The following is an 8,141-nucleotide window of genomic DNA, read 5'->3' as shown; positions in this document are numbered from 1 at the left end:
CGTATGCGGGTCCCATACGGTGCACGCGTACTCCAAGATTGGTCTGACGAAAGTCTTATATGCTGTTTCTTTGAGGCGCACTGCTGGGATCTTCAGGTTTCTTCTGAGGAGGCCGAGGGTCTTATTGGCTTTTGCACAAATGGTGTTGATGTGCAGGTCCCAGCTGAGATCACTTGTGATGGTAACGCCTAGGTATTTTGAGGTAGCCACAGTTTCTAGGATATGGTTGTGGAGGGTATAGTCGGATTTTGCAGGACAGGATGATTTTGTAACTGGGAGAATAGCACATTTTCCAGGATGGAAAGCCATGTCCCAGCTGTGCTCCCATGCTTCTAGCTTCTTGAGGTCTTCCTGAAGTAAGTTTTGGTCAGTTTTGGAGGCCTTTAAACGGTAGACAGCTGTGTCATCAGCAAACATACGTGTCAGTGAGGAGAGTTCTTCTGGCAAGTCATTGATATACGCCAAAAATAGCGCTGGCCCTAAAACAGAGCCTTGTGGGACCCCAGATTTCACGCTGACCCGGCTGGAAGCTGCACCCTCCACTACCACCGATTGTTGCTGGTCTTTCAAGAAAGCTCCTATCCATTTGTTGATCTTTCCTTAGACGCCGTAATGTTTCAGTTTGTGGATGAGGAGGCTGTGGTTTACTTTATCGAAGGCTTTCGCAAAGTCCATAATGATGACGTCCGCCTGATTTCCTTTCTCTACAGTACCAAACAGTTCTTCTGTAATCAAGATCGACACCACTATTTCCGCCCAAGAACATTCCGATTCTTTTAAAATAGTGTCTTAACATCCAGTTGTGCAGAAACAGATGGAGTGTGTGACTTGATCATCAAGGGAAACTATAATCTTATGTTTTTAATTGAGGCATGGCTTAGACCTACTGGTGATGAATGCGATATTGTTAATGTGACCCCTCCTGGTTTTATTTTGAAATCTGTTCCCAGAGAGACTGGTGTAGGTGGTGGACTTGCTGTTTTGTTTAGGGACAGTTTAGCTTGCAACATACAGTACAAGTTTCTACTCAAGACCTTTATTTTAAGTCCTTTGAAGTGTGTGAAACTCGGCTGTGCTACGAGAACCAGCATGTTACATTCCTCACAGTCTATAGACCAAACAAAAAGAACAAACTTTCCAACAAAATGTTTATCGATGAATTTTGTGATTTGCTGGATTGTTTTATCTCATGTGATGACATTTTTATTGTTGGTGATTTTAATTTTCAGTTCTGATGCAATTTTTTAATTCTGAAGTAAATGTTGCTCGTCTTTAAAAAAAAAAAAAAAAAAAAAATGAAAACCGTTGTTTACAACAGCTTGTTAAGGTTGCCACCCACCCGTCATACATTAGACTGGGTCATAACAAACAGTGAGAACAGTGTGACAGATCTTGTTGACAAACTCATCTCTGACCACTCTGTGATATCAATTAATCTTAAGCTCATAAAGCCTGTAAAGATAAAGAAAAATGTTTTCTCACGCAATTACATATCTTTAAATGTTAATCTTTTAAAAACTGATGTTTCAGAAGTATTTGCCACCAGTCTGTACACCAGTAACCTGATCACATTTTACAACACTTCCCTCCAGGAGCTGCTTGATAAGCATGCCCCTCTCACAATGCGTGTTGTGTTTGATGTTTATGTGTACCCTGGATGTCTCTTGAAATCAAGATGGCAAAACAGCAGCGTCGCTCCGCTGAGCGAAAATTGCGAAAGATTGGTCTGGAAAATTCCAAGCAGATATATGCTCACTTACGCAATATTGTTAACCAAATGATCCACGATGCGAAAAAGAAATACGTGTGCGACAGAATTACTGACGCTGATTCCTTCAGAGTTCTGTTTCGCTTGGCCAATCATATGGTGGGGAAGGATGTCCGAATTGTTCTGCCTAGCAATACATCTGAAAATCTAGCTGATAAATTTATTGATTATTTCACTACTAAAATAGAGATGATTAGAAGTAGCTTCGATTCTCCAACTGATTTTGGCGAATCTGATACTTTTAATGGAACATAATTCACTACATTCCAGATAGTTACCAAGGAACAGGTCAAAGATGTCATCCTCAAGACGTCAAAGAAATCATGCAGTCTCGATCCTATCCCACATTCTATATTTTACCAATGTTTAGAAGAATTACTACCTATTATAACCAATATCATGAATATCTTCTTGACCTCAGGTGTTGTTCCACAGTCCTTTAAGCATGCTTTGGGGTGTCCCCTTTTGAAGAAAGCTAGTCTTGATCCCGAAAACCTGAAAAACGTTCGACCAGAATCAAACTTCCCATTTCTGTTTAAAGTTTTAGAACGTATTGTGCTTGGCCAGCTTATGAAACACCTCGAGATCCACAGTCTCCTGGAGCCATTTCAGTCAGCGTACAGAAAGGGACACAGCACGGAAACGGCCTTATTAAGTGTGGTCAATGACCTGTTGCTAGCATCCGATGCAGGCAAGGTATCCATTCTGTCACTGCCGGACCTTTCTGCAGCATTTGACACGATAGACCATGACATTATGGTTGTGTGCTGTGTTCGGACTCAATGGTACTGTTCTGAAATGGTTTCATTCCTGCTTATCAGGTCGCACACACTCTGTGCTTGTAAATGGAAACCAGTCTGTTCCGTCTGTGCTCAGATATGGGGTACCGCAAAGTTCCGTCCTGGGACCTGTACTCTTTACAATGTACACACAACGTCTAAGTTTGATCATCCAACAGTCTGTACCTCACTATCATCTGTTTGCTGACGATTTTCAACTGCATGATTCTACTATTCCCTCTGAAATTCCATGTTTAGCTTCTAAATTTAAAACTGGTATAGAAAATGTATCAAAGTGGATGAAACAAAACAAACTAAAAATGAATGATGACAAAACAGAACTCATGTTGACTGGTAATAAAAATAAGCTCAAGCAGATAAATACAACGTCTATCATTTGTTCTGGCATAGAAATTTTTTTCTTGTTCTGTCTGCAATCTTGGTTTATACCTCGATTCATCCCTCACGATGGAAACTCATGTGAACCACCTGTGTAAAGTTCTTTACTTTCAGCTTCGTAAAATCCGCCCCTTCCTGTCTGTTGATGCCACCAATAAACTTGCTGTTGCCTTCATTTTATCCCGCCTAGATTATTGTAATTCTCTCTTTGCTGGCCTTCCAAATGATAAACTCTACAAGCTCCAGAAAATACAGAATAGTGCAGCTCGACTCGTCCTTAAAAAGTCGAGGAGAGAGAGTGCTACTGCTCTCCTGCGGACACTTCACTGGTTGCCTGTTCAAGCCAGAATTGAATATAAAGTTGCCTGCCTATGCTTTCAGTGCCTGAATTGTGATACCATACCCTCATATCTTTCTGAGCATGTTAACCTGTACTTGCGAAACAGAACATTGATATCTTTTGATTCTTCCCAGCTAACTGTTCCCTGATACTTCCTTAGCTCCTGTGGAAAGAGGTCATTTTCCGTCTTCAGCCCAACAACTTGGAATTCTCTGCCCATTGCTCTCAGACAAACAACTCATCTATCTACCTTTAAAGTAAATCTTAGAACTTATCTCTTTAAAAAATACTTGTCATAACTCAAATAGTGCTGTTGTCCCAGGCCCATGGCAATGTGAGTGTGTGTGATGGGAGAGTAGAGAGAATGGGAGTGGGTAGATGGATGGTGGTGGTGTGTTTCGAAAGGGAGAAGGACCCGATTTTTACCCCTTTTACCTTTTTTGTCAAATTTTGTTTTACAATTTTTACAAAATCTGTGGCATGCAGATTACAATTACGTTCCTTTTTACATGTATGCATTTTAATTGAAAATTGCTGTAATCTCAGCCGTTTAATCATGTGTGTGTCTGTGGGTGGGTGTTAGTGCGAGTGTTGGAGTGTAACAGTTGTAGTATTGATAGTATGTTACTTTTTGAGTTTTATGCATTGTGTTTTTTTAATAATATTAATGATTCTGTTTTATGTTTCTACTACTTTTTATATGCTTTATTGTTTCACTTTAGGTACTAGATTGTAAAGCGCTAAGAGCTTGCTTATGCTTGTATTATAGCGTTATATAAAAATGAAATATTATTATTCAATTCTCACCACGTCGTCCAACGCTTTGTCACCCATGTTGGTACTTCAAAGTCTTTACATCCTGCATCTTTCCTTCCCTTCTTCCCCATACATACTCCCGATGCATCTATCAGTGGCAACTGTGTCACAAACATTCCTCTGATAACAAGTGAGTCATTCTGTCTGCGTGCATGCGGTAACTATTCATTGTGTAAATGTTTCAAAGACAACAGTGAACAATTGTTCTACCTGAAACTGATCCAAATTATAACCCGGACAGAGTATTTGATTTCATTCCACAGCTTTCCTCTTCTATTTTCTTTTTCTATCAGCTCTATCAGATGAGTGCGTTAAATATTTTGTGTGAAAACAACGACCGAAGAATTCTCTTGTTTGACTGCAGACAATGATTGTGTTGACCAAACCAGTGTCAAGCATTTATGTGTATTTTTTTTATAAATGGAGTTTGTGTTCTTCGAAATATGTTATTATGTATGTACGTTTTTTTCTGTTTGTTTTCGTTTTTTACCTTTCTTATGTATGCATTAATAAACGAATGAAATGTTAAAAAAATCATTCTGTCATAGATAACCCCCTAGTGTCCCGCAAACAGCCATTCTGTTCTGACGTTCTACCAAAGACAACCACGTACTTCCCATTAGACATGCAATCCGTTAACCTCGCTACCAAAAAAATAACCACGTTATGTCATTCATGCATTCGTATGTCTTACCTTTATGCCACAGAGTTCCAGCGTTCTACAAAAGACAACCAAACACTGCCTCTCGGACTGTCAACATTTCAACCAAAGACACACCACTTACAAAAGCTCTAACTCAGAAGAAAACCATTGTTTACCATACAATCTATCTTTTCTTCCAAGGGCAGTTAGTTAACATGTCACTGACATCGAATACAATCATTCATCATATCATCATGTTCTTCTTCTTCAGTAGCCAGCAAGGACTTGTTGATACCCCAGTTACCTATCAGTGCCATTGCTAAGAAATATGTCATTTTTTAAAAGATAAACAAAACGGAAAGCGGGTTGGAGTGCTACTGATCATTTTCATTGTGTACCAAAGATAAAGGACATGTCGGGTCCTACAGAGGGCTGAACACAGAGCTTGATCTCCGGCCGAGATAGATGTTATTTCAGTATCCATATCATATCATATCATATCATATCATACATCTGACTTTCTCAAAGTCAGTCAGGGCGTGACGTTTAAGTCATCACTGACACAATCTCTCAGGCGTCTGTAAATAAAATGTGGGTTTTTTGTTGTTGTTGTTTTTACAACGGATCATTTGTCTGTCAACAGAATGTGTTACTTCATAACCGATCACGTGTCTGTCCACACAATGCGTTATTTCATAACTGATCACGTGTCTGTCAACACAATGCCTTACTTCACAACTGATTACGTGTCTGTCAACACAATGCGTTATTTCATAACTGATCACGTGTCTGTCAGCACAATACGTTACTTCACGTGTCTGTCAACAGAATGCGTTACTTCACAACTGATCACGCGTCTGTCAACAGAATGTGTTACTTCACAACTGATCACGTGTCTGTCAACAGAATGTGTTACTTCACAACTGATCACATGTCTGTCAAAAGTATGTGTAATTTCACAACCGATGACATGTCTGTCAAAAGTATGTGTAATTTCACAACTGATCACGTGTCTATCAAAAGTATGTGTAATTTCACAACTGATCACGTGTCTGTCAACAGAATGCGTTACTTCACAACTGATCACGTGTCTGTCAAAAACGAACGTGTTATTTCACAACTGATCACGTGTCTGTCAAAAGTATGTGTTATTTCACAACTAATCACGTGTCTGTCAACAGAATGCATTATTTCACAACTGATCACATGGATGTCAACAGTATGTTTACTATATTTCGTTTAAAGTCTTTCCATTACGATGATTTTGACGAAATGAAAAAGCGTTTTTTTCACAAGTATTCATTCAAACTGTTTCCACAGAATCAGATGCGTTCCTTTCACTGTAACAGAATTATTTGCTCATCCTTCATACGTAATTTCAAATTCCAACCAGGTGATCATGGGTCAGCTTATGGATTGTCTGTATCGTCATCTGCAGATAGTTTTGTTCTGTTCCATTGTTCTCATCAAAATATGTACATCGTGCGCAGTGGGATACAAGTTTTGTTTGTTTGTTTTTTATAATTACAAAATGGAATAAATAAGACGCACAGTAATGCAACATCGACATGCATGACAACGTGCGCACCCGATCATGAGATCTCTGTCCACAGTTAAAACTGTAAATCCCTGTTTCCCTGTAAATAACTTAGCAGAGCTGTCCTGTGTTTGGAGAGTGTCACAGGCTTTGAAAGCCAAGTGACACCTGGCACCTGGCTGCAGTAACCTTGGCTAAAACGTCCCTTGCCGTCATCCCACTTCCACTTTACATCCCACCCGTTCTGTTGTCAGCTAGCGCTGCACACACTCACATCACTGATGGGGTCACGTGGTATTTTGATCGAGGCCCCCGTCCATAGAGGTCATGTTTCACAGGCAAACACAGGGAGTAGTCCCCTCTCTGTCACGCAATTATTTCACAAGGAACAAGTGCCTAATTTGTGCTGACGGTGGAGAATGACGTGAGGAGGAAGCATGCACAGGAGCACTTTGTCTTCCTCCAGACGTCAAAGTCGATGGTGGTGAGTCTGACGTCATAGGGAGTTGGGGCTGGGGCTGCCGTAGCCGCTGGACATGTCGTCACTGAGGCTCTGTGTCTGCCGCTTCATCTGGGTCAGCGCGTTGTAGCCCGGGCTGCTGTAGGGAGGGAAGGAGGGGGAGGGCCCCCCCAAGTTGGCGAACATTATCCTTTCCTCATAGTCAGCCTCGCAAAGGATCTTGTTATCACACAGGAAGAACCTGTCTCCCACACAAAACCTGAAACATCCAACATTTATCTTGCTGAGAAAAACATATCTATTATTATCATTATATTTTCTTCTTTTTTCTTTCTTTCTTATATATATATATATGTGTGTGTGTTTTTTCCCCAAGGCCTGACAAAGCGCGTTGGATTACGCTGCTGGTCAGGCATCTGCTTAGCAGATGTGGTGTAGCGTATATGGATTTGTCCGAACGCAGTGACGCCTCCTTGAGTCACTGATACTGATATTGACAAAAAAAGAAGTATTTGTCCTCTTCATAAAACAAAGTGAACGATTATGAACAAAATGTCTGAAGTAACCTGTGGCAGGATTACATGTGATTACAGTCGTGACATGGGTATAGGGCAAATTTACCTTTGATTACAGCGTTTACAAGGCTTTAGGGCTAGCTTACTTGTGATTTTAGTGCTGACGGGGGTATAGCCTATCTCTGATCACAGTGCTGACAAGGGTATCGGGCAGGTTTACCTGTGATTACAGTGCTGAAAGAGGTGCAGGACAGGTTTACCCATGATTGTACTGTCAGGTGTCAGGTCAGGTCATTAGATCTGCTACTGGTAACCTGTAATCCAGTACAACCTGTTCAGGGTCGGGTTGCCGGTGACTAAACCGGCACTCCCACCGCTCCCTTCCGGGACTGGTGAGGCGGGTGGCTAGACACCCTTATGGAGATCCATAAAAGGGCGTTGGCTCAGGAGAGCCACCGACGGCCATCTAGCTCCACCGTGCTGTGTGCATGCCACACGCAGTTGGCCCCCGGGGTGTGTCTACCCATGCATGCGAAGTCTGGATCCGGCAGAATCTGCGGAAGAAACCTATCGGTTCAACGGAGAGGAAGGCGGTTACAGCAACGCACTGTGGAGTGCAGAGAGCAAGATGAGACACCGAAAGGATATCTTGGTCATCCACTGCATCCGTGCTTATCCTCCAGTCGTCTCGACTTAGTCTTGCCACTGGAAATTGGTGGACCCGGACGAGAGAGTGAGGTCGACGTTGCGCAACTCATCTTCACTTTAAACAAACTCACCGCACAAGTCATCAGTCATCCAATATGACCTTTCATCCTTCATCATTTCATCACCCCCAAGTCCTGTGGCGACAGGCGAGCGACGAAACGACAGGTGTGGGTACA

General features: G+C 41.6%; 1 pseudogene across 1 annotated transcript in view; it reads right to left on the bottom strand.

Moving 5' to 3' along the window:
• Nucleotides 1–4,820: 4,820 nt before the first annotated feature.
• Nucleotides 4,821–8,141, bottom strand: part of LOC143301580 (LIM domain transcription factor LMO4.2-like) — a 28,087-nt pseudogene continuing 24,766 nt past the window's right edge. Inside the window, exon 4 of the transcript XR_013057810.1 lies at nucleotides 4,821–7,001. The product of XR_013057810.1 is annotated as an LIM domain transcription factor LMO4.2-like (transcript). The remainder of the gene's footprint in view (nucleotides 7,002–8,141) is intronic.

The sequence above is a fragment of the Babylonia areolata genome, chromosome 27 (genome assembly GCF_041734735.1).
Source record: "Babylonia areolata isolate BAREFJ2019XMU chromosome 27, ASM4173473v1, whole genome shotgun sequence".
NCBI lineage: Eukaryota > Metazoa > Mollusca > Gastropoda > Neogastropoda > Buccinidae > Babylonia > Babylonia areolata.
Note: the sequence above shows the minus strand (reverse complement) of the source record. Positions and strands in the feature narration are given on the sequence as shown.